Consider the following 13,937-nt stretch of genomic DNA (forward strand, 5'->3'; position numbering starts at 1 on the left):
TGAATTCGCGACTAGATATAGTTCACATGGATATTACTGATTCTCTAGAAACAGTACAAGATTGAAATCTTTCAACAGGCACACATTCAAATAATTGATTTCTTTGATATGTATATGTCTAAATAGAATTCAAATTCTTTTTATTGGTAAAAGCAAATATTGAATATTAATATTCCTCCGCTGCACTACATCTGACGTCACGTTGTATTTAGGATGGTAGTGCGTAAACTCGTTAGCAAATTTCATTCAATGCGATCACGTGATACACAAACCACGCCTATATTTCTCACAAGCTTTAATATTAGAATCGGTAGGTAAAAATTCGTCATTCACACAAAAACCTACACACCATTTAATGTCTCTAAGGCTCTTTTAGTTAAATCATGAGACTGTGAACTTATAATTGCACGAGACTGACAGAACACATATTTAGGCCTAAATGGCTGCTTATCAATTATTAATATAATATTTTAAAAATATTTATGTATATCAAGACCCTGATTTCATTATATATAAATACTCATGTACATCGTGTTTACACATATCAATACATGTGTATATGATCAGTTTGTACACTATGATGTACAACTCTAGAACACGTGACTGTCCATAATTAATAAAGTTGCAATTTGATAAGTAATTATCAATGTCCTGATTTACGCGTATTTTAATCACATTTACGTACATCTGATCAAAGTAGAGAAAAAGCCAAGTCACACATGTATGGAAATTAGGTAAATTGTCACTCCCCAATATTCCGACCCACTTATCTCAATAATGTATATTTTTATCACTAAAAATATCCCCATTTTCAATGTATGTTATGGGTTTTCTACTTTAAAAAGTGAACCAGATCTTGTGACTTCCTCAATTAAATACTGTGCGCTACATGTATATATATATATTTATACACACACACACACACACACACACACACACACACACAAAGCACTAAAATGACCAACGACACGAACAACCAGATTGTAAAATTTTCGGGACGACCAGTCGCTTCTTCAGGACAAACGAAAAGAATTACATAATAAAATTTGACAATCTGGTTGTTCGTGTCGTTGGTCATTTTAGTGCTTTGTATAATTTTTTGTATTTGACCTTGTATCCATGTTGTGGATCCGACACTTTGAGGTATTGGGTGTTGTTGGAACTTTAGTGCTTTTATGTAATATATATATATATATATATATATATACAGTGTATATATGACTACGGATTCTTACGGCGGGTGTGACTGGTCAACAGAGAACACCTACTCCTCCTCAGGGTCCATGATCCCACCTCTAGTATGTTCAGGGATCGGTGTTTACCCTACTCTCAATTTTGTATTCCTTATATAGAATATATGGCATTGCTGTTCGTTATCTTCACTTTTATTTTTATTTTTTTTCATACGTGTATATTCATGGATACAAATACAGTACAAACATGTGTATTTGATTTTTCGATATGATACAAAAAGAGGTACGTACGTCATATAAGATCAGATGCTTTTATTCCAATTGGACCCAGGGGGTATAACAGCATGTGTAACTTATAAAGAAAGAAATTTAAGAAAAGATTAATTACAACATGAACTACAAACTACATGTAGATGCAGCATATGGAGAAACAAGTATCCGTATGATGTCCAAATCGGGTGTATATACAAAAGTATCCTAAAATTAATATGAATAATAAACTAGAAGGATTTTTACAATTTTAAAGCATCACCTCTTTTTCTGAAAGTTTTAACTCGAGATATTCATTCAATTTGACAAATACTGGTTTGTCTTCATTAATCATCAACTCAACAATCCTTATGTGTTGATTTGTTGAGCTTGGATATATATCATGAACAAACATATTTCTCTCTTCAACATAGAATGGGCAATCAGTATACAATGTATACCGGGTCGGTAACACGGTCGACATATTTCTAGAAAGTGTTTAGAGTGTTTTATATATATATATATATATATATATATATATATATATATATATATGTCAGTAAACACGCTTTACAACGAAACCACCACCATTTTTATCACTCAGTACAACAGTGTATCACTCTTGTCATCAATGTAGTTTATCGATACTTGTCGTTTTTGCGTGTTATTTGTTTATGTAATATATGTCTCTTGATAAAGACGCGGGTTGCGTCGAAAATTCGAGTTTTAAATAACCAACAGTGTCGTGGCCTTTTCAGTGCTTTTATTTATATACATATATATATATATATATATATATATATATATATAGATAGATAGATAGATAGATAGATAGATAGATAGATAGATAGATAAGATAAGATGATAAGATAAGTTTATTCCAATTTTGGGCCCAGAGGGCATAACAGCAAGACAGCTTATAAAGACGGAAATTTCAAAAAAGAAAGTTTACAACATTAATTAACTACAGTTTACGTGGATTGCAAACTACATGTGGATGTAGCATGTTGGGGAAAGGAGTACATACATATATGAATTGCGAATCAGATGTATACACAAGTAAATGGACAATATCAGTATATTATACCAACATTTGAATAATAAACTATAATGATTTTTATATATATCTACTCGAAGCAGAAATCATTATTTATTTTATTAAGTTGTATTTTTTAGTTCTTTACTAATACTGATAATGTTTAGTGTTAGATACTATTTCAGTTCAACTGTTATACAAATGATACGAGTATATGGTTCAGAAAAACAGCTAGTTTTCTTTCCTGTTCGGTTTATACAAATTACGTTTACGTATACAGAGCAATTTTTATATCCATTGATTTTGGAAAGTGTTTACCCCGAAATCTTAATTTAGATAAAATATACATGTATGTAGGTTCAGCTACCTTTATCATCTTAATGTTAAAACTTATTAAAACTGTAGGCCTAAATATCATCAGGTCTACCGCGTGGTATTTAGATTTAGTGTAGTTTTTATTCTTATTCATTAATCTTCTTTTTTTTTTCTTTTTTTTTTACTTTTTAAAAATATACATGATTGTTTCATCGATGTGAATGTGGGTGTCACTTCCGATTAAATATTTAATTCTTTCGTAAAGAAGTGAAACTCTGTTACCCGAGACAACTGCGTTTATCACATGCAACACATCGAAAGTACTGGAATTGCACATCGCTTTTAAAGGCGGGGTTAGAAAACACAATATTAGTAAAAGTGTATATATATGAAACGATCCCCCCCCCCTCCCCCGAGAGCTACTGTTTACCAGTCATCTAGTGACAACTTGATGTGGACAATGAGTGTATAATCTGCGACGAATAAGCTATTTCCAGAAACTTAAAGATTTCTAAAATCCTTGTATACAAATAATGCGTTATTTGTTGATCTTGTGACGTAGTTGTCTGCGATATAAAAATGTCTATATATGGAGCGCAATGTCTAAATATATTCGTGATCCCTGACCCCGTATTTTGGCAGGAGATTAACACAGCATGTGTCGCTTGTGTGTGCGTTCCTTGTTGTGGTTACATCAGAACGCGATGGCCGTTTTGTCGTATTATTCTCTCTACTACACTGTATATTTCAGTCCAACACTGTAAATAAAAGTTTTGGTTTTTTTTCTAACATCAGGTTTCAATTTGTTGTGATTTTTAATTTATAATCTTGATATTCTGTGATATTTTACACCTAGCCTAAATAGAATGAAATGAAATCATTTGCATTTATTAATATTATATCTTTTTTAAAATAAATCTTCACAATTAAAAAGAATGTTTAGATGAGAAAGTAAAGGAAAGGAGGAGGGTGTGATTGTAGACATGGAACTGGAAGAACAAACGCCCTATACTATAAAAAAAAGAAGAAGAAGATAAATAAATCCAGTAATACTATACTAAACACACGTATAGTATGTTCAACCCTAGGTAAGTCATACGCTAATGTCCAGATTGTCAAGCCCAGGGAACAATTTATTCACAATTAGTAGTTAAGCTTAGAGATAGTGTGTACTGATGCTATACTTTTGATCAAAATTTATGTAATTTGTCAATAAGCGTTTTACGTCCGTGTGGTATTGTGCGCATGAGACCAATCCTACGGGTATTGACATTCAATTATATATTCTTATGATGATAACTACATCTGCGGCTAATTGGAAACCAATATTCATAAAGAATTCTTACATGTATATAACTCAACCGAACCCGTTTTCGTTCATTCATACATTTTTTGAAGTATCGTTATTTTTGCTTCTTCTCCAGATATGCATTCGTTTCTAATTGAGGAACTCCTCCGCTTTTATATAAAGTAATTCAAACACTACCATACAAAAATGTTCCTAAATATTTATGAAATGTCTGTTATTACATAATTCGTAAAGTGTAATATAATACATATTGTTTTGCAGGTATGATTTTGTATTTCCAGCGTTTTTGCCTTCGATATTTTTACCAACATGATATGAATGCGATGCAGTTGTGAGCAGTGTATGAATCTTGTTATATATATAACTAGTACGTCTTTTCTAAAGACAGTGAAGTCGGACAAAAAAGAAAGTAGAATGTAAATATAAAAATAGATTTCATTTTTGTATTTGAGGGTATGAAATGCGATGCTTCACACCGGCATACTTTTCAGGAAGCCCTACTGGCGTAAGGCGTCGCAGTTCATGCCCTCGTGTATTTTTTAAAAATGAAATTTATTTCCTAATATACCCCCTCTGTCGTTTAAACTTTGTCACATATCAAAAGTATATCTATAATAACAGTTATATCTAATACCAATAATGTCCTACAGTAGACTGTTTGAGCCACACCCAGCTGACCAGCATCTTTGTTACAGCAAAACTATACTTTATTTCGGGCAATATAGGCCGACCAAAATAAATTATACGTTTTTCGTCCGCCAATACCCATGCTAGAGGAAATGAAGAAATTTGAGAGTAGTACTTAATTATTGAATGATAGGAATGTAAGTTTGAACTGATGAATTAAACCTATGATAATCTGAACCTATGTAATGAAAAACTTACGCCCCCCCCCCCCCCCCCCCCCCCTCACACACATGCACAAATGTTATTTTTGACAATAGGAAAGAAGCATAACAAATCTAAACAATAGAAACAAAAATATCAAAACAAATCAGTGGTTGGACAGGTATACGTAGAAAAAACTCTTTTCCTTGTTCCAGTGTAGATTGGATATGAACTGAGTTGAATTTCAAATAGTTTGTTTTCTCGAATGGATTGTATACTAAATAAAATACTTGTAAAAAATAAAAATACTAAGCGAGTAAAACGACACACAAAATTAGCGAAAAGGAACATTCCTATTCAGGGAGATTTATCTTCCGAAGGGTGGGGTGGGGTGGGGTGGGGTGGCGGGTGATGTCATGTCAGGCCGCAGTTCTACAGAGTCCAACATTAATTATCAGAGTCCTAACCTATAAAGTAACATTGTTACTATCTAACCAAACGGTATTAGTGAGTATACAAGAATTATATTAGTTGATTGTGTATCGTTACTTTCAAGAATCCAGACTTTTGGAATCAATTTAATAAAAACAAGCATTATCATTCATGGGGATCCTGGTTAGAATAGGTCCTCAGTACCCCTTGTTTGTCGTAAGAGGCGACTAAATTGGGCGGTCCTTCGGATAAGACCGCAAAAACCGAGGCCTCGTGTCACAACAGGTGTGACACAATATAGATCCCTCTCCGCTCAAAGGCCATAAGCGCTGAGTAAAGGCCTAAATTTTGCAGTCCTTCACCGGCAATAGTGACGTCTCCATATGAGTGAAAAATTATCGAGTGGGACGTCATCGTCGGAACCCACGGGTTTTCTCTCCCTTAAACTGCAGTATTATAGACAATGAAGGCAAATGTAAAGTCAAATAAGATTTATTTTGTTGTTGGCGAACGAGGGCACGGCCGTAGGGCTGCCGGATGATAAATGGCTAGCCCTAAATTATATACATTATATTGAACATTACATTATCATTATGCCATATTATCATTTGAGGGCTCAATAGTCAAAACATTGTTTGGAACGACTTCAACCACTGTCCAATGTAGAGCCCTCAAAGATATCATTCATTCCATCATTATATATTATTCATTATGCATACATGATGCATTCCAACATTATACATTATTCATTATGCATACGTGATGCATTCCAACATTATACATTATGCATACAATATGCATTGTATCATTATACATCATGGCATTATATCATTAAACATTAAGACATTATGCATTATCATTATTGGCTTTATGATTGAGAAAGATAGACAAAATTATACTGGTACTGGGAACAGATACTCAGTATGATAATGCTATCAAATCTATAAAAGCCAAAAGAGTCGCGAAATATCGCCACATGGTTGTTGAACCAAATGTGAGAACAACCACTGCCAATAAAACTGGAGGATGAGCGACGCTTACATTGACCGGGACCTACGTTCACCATTGAAAGAGCAGACTTGTTGCAGTTTACTTTGTAAATTGTATAATAGTAAGTCATTGCCAAGTTCAGATAGATGAACTCCATCGTTAACAAACAATCCGCTAGAATCCCAAGATATCTCGGGATAGCTGATATAGAAACCATTGTTCATAACGAACAATTTGCTCATAAAACTGTTAATTCTTTTGACTGCAATATTTTGAGATTTAACATTTTTACTGTAACGCCATGAAAATCTTGAGAGAATATGAGTCCAACCAAGGAGGGTGTTTGGAAGCTCAGACCGAATCCTTTGAAATGTTTCTTTCATCCTCATTCGAAGTTCGAGTAAAGGCACATTACCAATATCATTACCCCCACAGTGAATTATTAAAATTTCAGGCAATGGTTCATACCTCCTTAGTAACTGAATGCGAGGGAACATTTTTTTTCCAAGTTAGACCACCCTTGCCCTGCCAAAGTATGTGATAATTTAGACGTCTAAGTCCCAGATGTGATTTTTCAGTTGAGAGGCTTGCTCGTTGGAATGCCCGCTTGATAATGGATGAACCAACTATCCATATACTTTTTTCTTGACCTATGTGATAAAATATATTCTACTAAGTTCTAATATAAGTTTTATAAGCATTTGAAATCCATCTACCTTTTTTCATTATTTCGGATTCAGAATGCCCCTTTGAAAAACTGTCCGATGCAGCTCCAATTCGGAAAGAGTGAGAAGTGTAACGTGAATTTGAAAGACCTAATTTATTTATTGCTTTATTAAGGACTGATGTAAATTGATAACGTGTAAGTGGACTGCCGTCTACGTGAACAAAAAGCTGACCATTAATTTTTGGTCTGACAGACAAATATCTTTGTAAATGAAAAAGAGGGCAAATAACTGTAATATCTGACTCGTTCAACCGAATTGACGATCCTTTTCCTGATTGGTCAGTTTTGGAATATGGAACTGTTATCTTTAATAATTTTTTATTCAGTGACCGGTCAAATAAAATTTGTATGTGGTTAATGCCAATAACATGGCGAATGTCACGTGTTTTACTGCATGTAAATTCACCGACTCTCAAAAAAGCATGGTATGCTAAGGAAAAGGCCGAGCAAAATAAATATGTTTCAAAATTAGAGGAACACACTAAACTTGAAATTGACATGAGGTTTTTCAAAATATTTTCAGTAATAGGCAAACGACGGTCAATTGTTTTGCGGGAACGTTTTATACCCTCTGGTAGTTTTCTAACCATGAAACATTGTGTATAGTCGTTGGTGCCTATCAGTTTGCACTTAAAACTAATACCAGCTAAATAAGATGATATAGTGCTGTACGCTAAATTGCGAAGTGATAAGTGAGCGGTGAATATACACAAGAGAGGGGAGGTCCCCAAATTTCCTCTAAACCGTAGTCCTTCCTGAAACTAGAAAATAACTTTAAACTATTGGAATACAGTAGTTTTGTGTTTGGGGCAATAGATCCAAGTGTTAAATGCTCTATTTCAGCTCTAATATCATCTTTGTGAAATCTTCTGGGATCTGTATATATGATCTTGGTCCGCTTCTGGTGCAAGAGACCGGAATCTTTCCCATTGTTTTCGAGAAATAGAATCAGCGATTGAATTATTGCAACCACAAATATGCTTTGCTTTAAAATACATATTATTAACCATTGAATGAAGCACTAGAGGGCGCACTAATTCCATAACTCTTTTAGATTTTGATGTCTTTTTATTCAGAATCGATACTAAAGCAATGCTGTCGGTATGAAACATTATTTTCTTATTTTGGAAATGGTTTTTGAATAACAGAACTGCTAGAACTATCGGAACTAATTCTAAGAAAGAAATATAAGATATTATATCTGAATCCTGCCATTGGGTAGGCCATTGAAAATATGCCCAATGGCCTTATAAATAAACGCCGCAGCCAAGTTGAGCATTACCCGCACTATCTGTATATAAATGAAGTTCAAAATTTGAAAACCAATTAACTTCCAAAAAATTGAAACTACCGTTGAATTGCTCCAGGAAATTTAACCAAACCCGTAGGTCGCTCTTCATACCAGCATTGACCCTTATAAAATGAGACGGATGTCTAATACCACACATGGCATCGCAGAAACGGCGATTAAAGGCACGGGCTGAGGGAATGGCTTTGGCGCAAAATTTCAAGGAAACAACTAGGGATTGTAGATCTTTTAATGTTATTTTGGATTTACCCAAAATTGTTTCAATAGATTCCTTAAGTGCAATGGTTTTTTCCTCTGGTATACTTATAACCATTTTTCCTATGTCTATTTCTATACCAAGATAAACCAATGGACATTTAGGACCAACGGTTTTTTCCTCTGCCAGCGGAATTCCAAATTCACGACAAGTATTCTGTTTTATCGGGTTCAAGTGCGATTGAGTTTTTCATTGCTAAAATAATCTGATTTATTTTGTAAGGAAAATAAATTGTATTATGGTGGGACGTTAGACAATATAAAACCAACCAAACTATCTTTTCATCCTCTCTCTCTCCCGCTTTCTCTCTCCCTCTCTCTCTCTCATGTAGCTACATGTACATCGGTATCACTCGGCGATGTCATATACTAATAATCACAAGTCCAATCGATTAAGGAGTCACACTGAACCGGGATTGACTTGCTAATTTCATTATCGTTTTATTTTGGTATTTTGTGTTTATTTTGGTGTCAGCTAATTTCATTTGGTTGATTATCTTTACATTTCTTTCCGCATTTAAGAAGCAACTTTATCATTACAGGAAGGAAAAGTCACACACTGGTTAAGTAAAGTACATATGTATGTAAAAATAATTTCATGTTTCTTTATTTACAGTTTTAAATTGTATAGTATAGATTTACCGTGATAATCTCGGAAGACAAATTAGATCACACATTACTGCTCATCGTTAAGGAAACAAAAAATACCAAAATGAAAATAGCCACTAAATTTTCCGTTCAAATGAAGACTTCCATGGCACAATATTTTATCTCCTGGAATTGAATAGTTCATATAGTCTGCTTCATCTAGTTACTGTATCATTGTATCTTTACATACCTACTTGCATATCGCTAATTTAAACAAGAGGCCAATGGGCCACATCGCTCACCTGAGTCACTTTGGCCCATATCTGAAGACTTTCCATATATATTTGCATGTAAAACTTTAGTCCCTTTTGTGGCTCCAACCTACCCATGGAGGCCATGATTTTTACAAATCTGAATCTGCACTGTGTCAGAAAGCTTTCATGTAAAATGTCAACTTCTTTGGCCCAATGGTTCTTGAGAAGATTTTTAAAGATTTTCCCTATATATTTGTATGTAAAACTTTCATCCCCTATTGTGACCCCAACCTATCCCTGGGGGCCATACTTTGAACAAACCTTAATCTGCACTATGTCAAAAAGCTTTCATGTAAATCTCAGCTCTTCTAGCTCAGTGATTCTTGAGAAGATTTTTAAAGATGTTCCCTATATATTTGTATGCAAAACTTTGATCCCCCTTGTGGCCCCATCATACCTCCGGGGGCCATGATTTGAACAAACTTAAATCTGCACTATGTCAGAAAGCTTTCATGTAAATATCAGCTTTTCTGACACAGTGGTTCTTGAGAAGAATTTTTAAAAAGATTTCCCCAATATTTTTGTATGTAAAACGTTGATCCCTTATTGTGGCCCCATCATACCCCCAAGGGCCATGATTTGAACAAATCTAAATCTGCACTGTGTTAAAAAGCTTTCATGTATATATCAGCTTTTCTGGCTCAGTGGTTCTTGAGAAAAGGATTTTTTAAAGATTATATATATATATATATATATATATATGTGTGTGTGTGTGTGTGTGTGTGTGTGTGTGTGTGTGTGAAACTTTGATCCCCTATTGTGGTCCATCATACCCCCGGGGGTCATGATTTGACCAAACTTGAATCTGCACTATGTCAGAAAGCTTTCATGAAAATATATGTATCAGCTTTTCTGGCCCAGTGGTTCTTGAGAAGAAGATTTTTAATTACCCTACCCTATTTTAGCATTTTTGTAATTATCTCCCCTTTGAAAGGGATATGACCCTTCATTTGAACAAACTGGAAAGCCCTTCACCCAAGGATGCTTTTGGCCAAGTTGGTTGAAATTGGCCCAGTGGTTCTGGAGAAGAAGTAAAAAATGTAAAAAGTTTACAGACGGACAGACGACGGACAACAGGCGATCAGAAAAGCCCACTTGAGCCTTTCAGCTCAGGTGAGCTAAAACAAACTATAGGAACTCTTCAATTTAGGGAGATAAAATATTGCGCCATAGAAGTCTTCATTTGAACGCAAAAATTAGTGATAGTTTATTTTATGGAATTTACATACTTTGGCGGTAAGTAATACAACATTAATAGTGATACAGATTTGGTTTAATAATCAACTAACTAAACTGAAGCGAACAGCAGTGTCACCTACGTGCACATTACCTGCTGGAACCCGCCGAAGCTGAAAGTAAATTTCTAGAATTATGAAGGACTGCTACGAGATTCGGTGAAGGCGTCAGTCCAAATATTCAGCCAAGTCGAATCTCAACCGATATTACCTTTGAAAATAAGCCTACTTGTCTGCTACAAGGGTCAATCTAGACTAGGTTAAGATAGCAGGGAATTATTTCGAACTATCAAATTTATTTTAAAATGGAGATAAACCATTTTTGAAATGATATTGTGTAGAATAATTTTAGGATGCATGTCAAGTGTAGCGGAATGTTTTAAAGGGGGAAAATGATATGCAACATGGAGGTGTCACCATGATGCCTAGCATATAGATGACTGCAAATACGAAACTACGACACGTGATAAGCTGCTGAGGAAATTCAGATCAAAACCTTCATGGTCCAGCAAAAGTTGCGAGGGAAGGCCCATGACCCAGATGAAAGGTAGACTCTTAAGAAGAGCAGACAGATTTCTCGATTGTGCACATTGTCTAAATCCCCTCGCACGGTACTCTGATGGGGTGTGGGTGGTGTGGATTTAGCCCAAACTAGAGAAAATCAAAGCAAGAAAGGGGCACCTTCTTAGAGCATGTTTTGTGCACCAGCCCCATATATGGAGTACATATAATTTTAGGACCATGTTTTATTAACTACGTCAATATCAAATACAATGTATATGTACAAGTATAGAGATAAAAGAGAAATATTATCAGATCTTTCATTAGTCTGTTTGATGCATACCCCCAATGTAACTACTCAGCTATTTCCGTAACCGCGAAAGAACCTAACCCGTTATGGAAAAGGACGAGCGCGAGATCCGATTGGTATACCCCCTACCCAATGTTGAGTTATAAGTGAGATACAGCACTCCGAATTCCTTGTAATGTAAACAAGACTCGTGTCGTGTTTTTGTTTAACATACAGATTGCTTAATAGAAAATATCATGTTTAAGACACACTGAGATGTGACATACACTAGAAACTGTTTAAATGTGTTCAGAATTAACTAATCTGCTTTACATGAAACTTTTACTAGTATATTTAACCTTTGTAAACAAAAACAGGACATGAGCTAGTATCAATTTCTCTTTTTATCAAGTTTGTGACCTGCTAGTAAAGAAAGATACTAATTTTACACCCTGTTAGTGTTGCCAAACTAAAGCTATATTTCTTGTACACTGTAAATGCCAGAATGCACACACTAAGCGCTATATCTACGATGTGGTTCATAAGAATCTTGGAACATCGGTGGATGCAAAGAAGAAATATAATAACTCGTATATAACTCATTAATCCATAAATGACAATTCGATCTTATGTCTTGGGTCAGAGAAATCTGAATTTTTTCAGGTTCATTTACGGTTTTACAGAATTTTGGATAGTATGCCTTTATTTGAGCAACATCTAAATACCCCCTCCCCCCATAATTAATGAGCACTTGTGACTTCCGTGGAACGAATGTAATGATGGATGAATGTATTACCAGAACCGTCTATACAAGTTCTTAAAAAGCCTGTATCCGTTTGATGACGATGGAATTCCCCCCTACGCGGCCAAATACTACGCGGTCATAACACTACGCGGTCATTGAGAAAGGAGAGATGCTGATATCTGCATGACGTAAATTTATGAGGATCATACCATAGGCACTTGAATCTAAATAACAAAACAGTTATACTTGTTATGATACCTCAAGTGAGGAAGTGGTTTATGAAGTAAATGGTTTTTTTTTAATTTTCATTCAAGTGTCTATATGGATCATACATGGACATTACACACTACATTTGAAATATTTCAATAAAACACACCGATACTGCATTCAACTCTGTAAAACTAAACATAACTGTCCTAAGTAAAGAGAGGCACTGAATATAAAACAAGGAGATTGAAGTGACGACCTGTTGAAGTAAACATCCTTGGCATATCCCCACCCCACCCCACCCACCCCAAAAAAAAATTAGAAATGGAGCTAGGGCATGTATGCCTGCAGAACTGAGCTATCTGATAAAATATTGACACAATATGTTTTCAGAGAGCTACAGTTCTATAGCTAGGGCATATCGCTTTTAACTTGTTGGTAGCCTAGATGCCCGACCAATGAATAGAAAACTCTTAGTCTGCTGATAATGGCTAGGAGATGATTCATCTAGGTCTGAGTAGATGTGGCCTTTTGCTTATTTTAGGGCCGGAAATGGCTAGACTCTGAACATATACAGTATGAGTGAAAAAATGGTCATGTGTAACATCGGTTTCAAATTTTTTAAACTCCTGATTGGTTGGTGAACTTGAGTATTTGTGTATTCTGAAATTGACTAAATATATCATTTCTAGAACAATTTCATGAAATGATATAACTATATTCTTGAAATTCTAAAACATAAGATGTTGCCATGGTAATGTAAATGAATGGTGGTAGGATTTTTGTAATCATGATATCATTTTGAAGGGTTCATCAAATAAAAAATAATCCACCACAGGAATTTTCAAAATTTTGTTTACCTCTTGATTTATTTCACCTAGAATTTAACATTGTTCAAAGTCTATGGGAAGAGCATGTTTTATTAAAGTATTTTTCAAAGAAATTATATTTTCTTGAAAACAAATCTCTTGGTATGTTTTTATTAAAGTATTTTTCAAAGAAATTATATTTTCTTGAAAACAAATCTCTTGGTAAGTTACATACAATTTCTCTTTACGAAAATATGAAATAAAATTAATCATTTACTATACACGTTTTCAGAAATTTTTCTGGATTTTCGACTGATTTGATTTGATTATAACTGCATGATCAAAATTGAATGATGTTCAAGATACGAGGCCTGTTCGATATGTAGTGTTTATTGTACCACAGCGCGATCACGCTTCGCACGATTTCGTGGATGATGATACTCTTCAATACCTTACCAACAATATAAACACTAGCCTTCAGCTCCACATAGTTTTAAACTTATAGTCATTTCAGTAGAGCCAGCCGTTGACCATTGTTGTAAACATGGTTGGAAACGGGTTGAGAATATTGAAGAAATTAGAGCTTATATTAAATTTCGCACAAAG

General features: G+C 34.7%; 1 pseudogene; it reads right to left on the reverse strand.

Annotated features, from left to right (window-relative positions):
* Positions 1-6,399: 6,399 nt before the first annotated feature.
* Positions 6,400-8,701, reverse strand: LOC125660364 (uncharacterized; annotated as a pseudogene).
* Positions 8,702-13,937: the final 5,236 nt, after the last annotated feature.

Source organism: Ostrea edulis, chromosome 9 (assembly GCF_947568905.1).
Source record: "Ostrea edulis chromosome 9, xbOstEdul1.1, whole genome shotgun sequence".
Taxonomy (NCBI): Eukaryota; Metazoa; Mollusca; class Bivalvia; order Ostreida; family Ostreidae; genus Ostrea; species Ostrea edulis.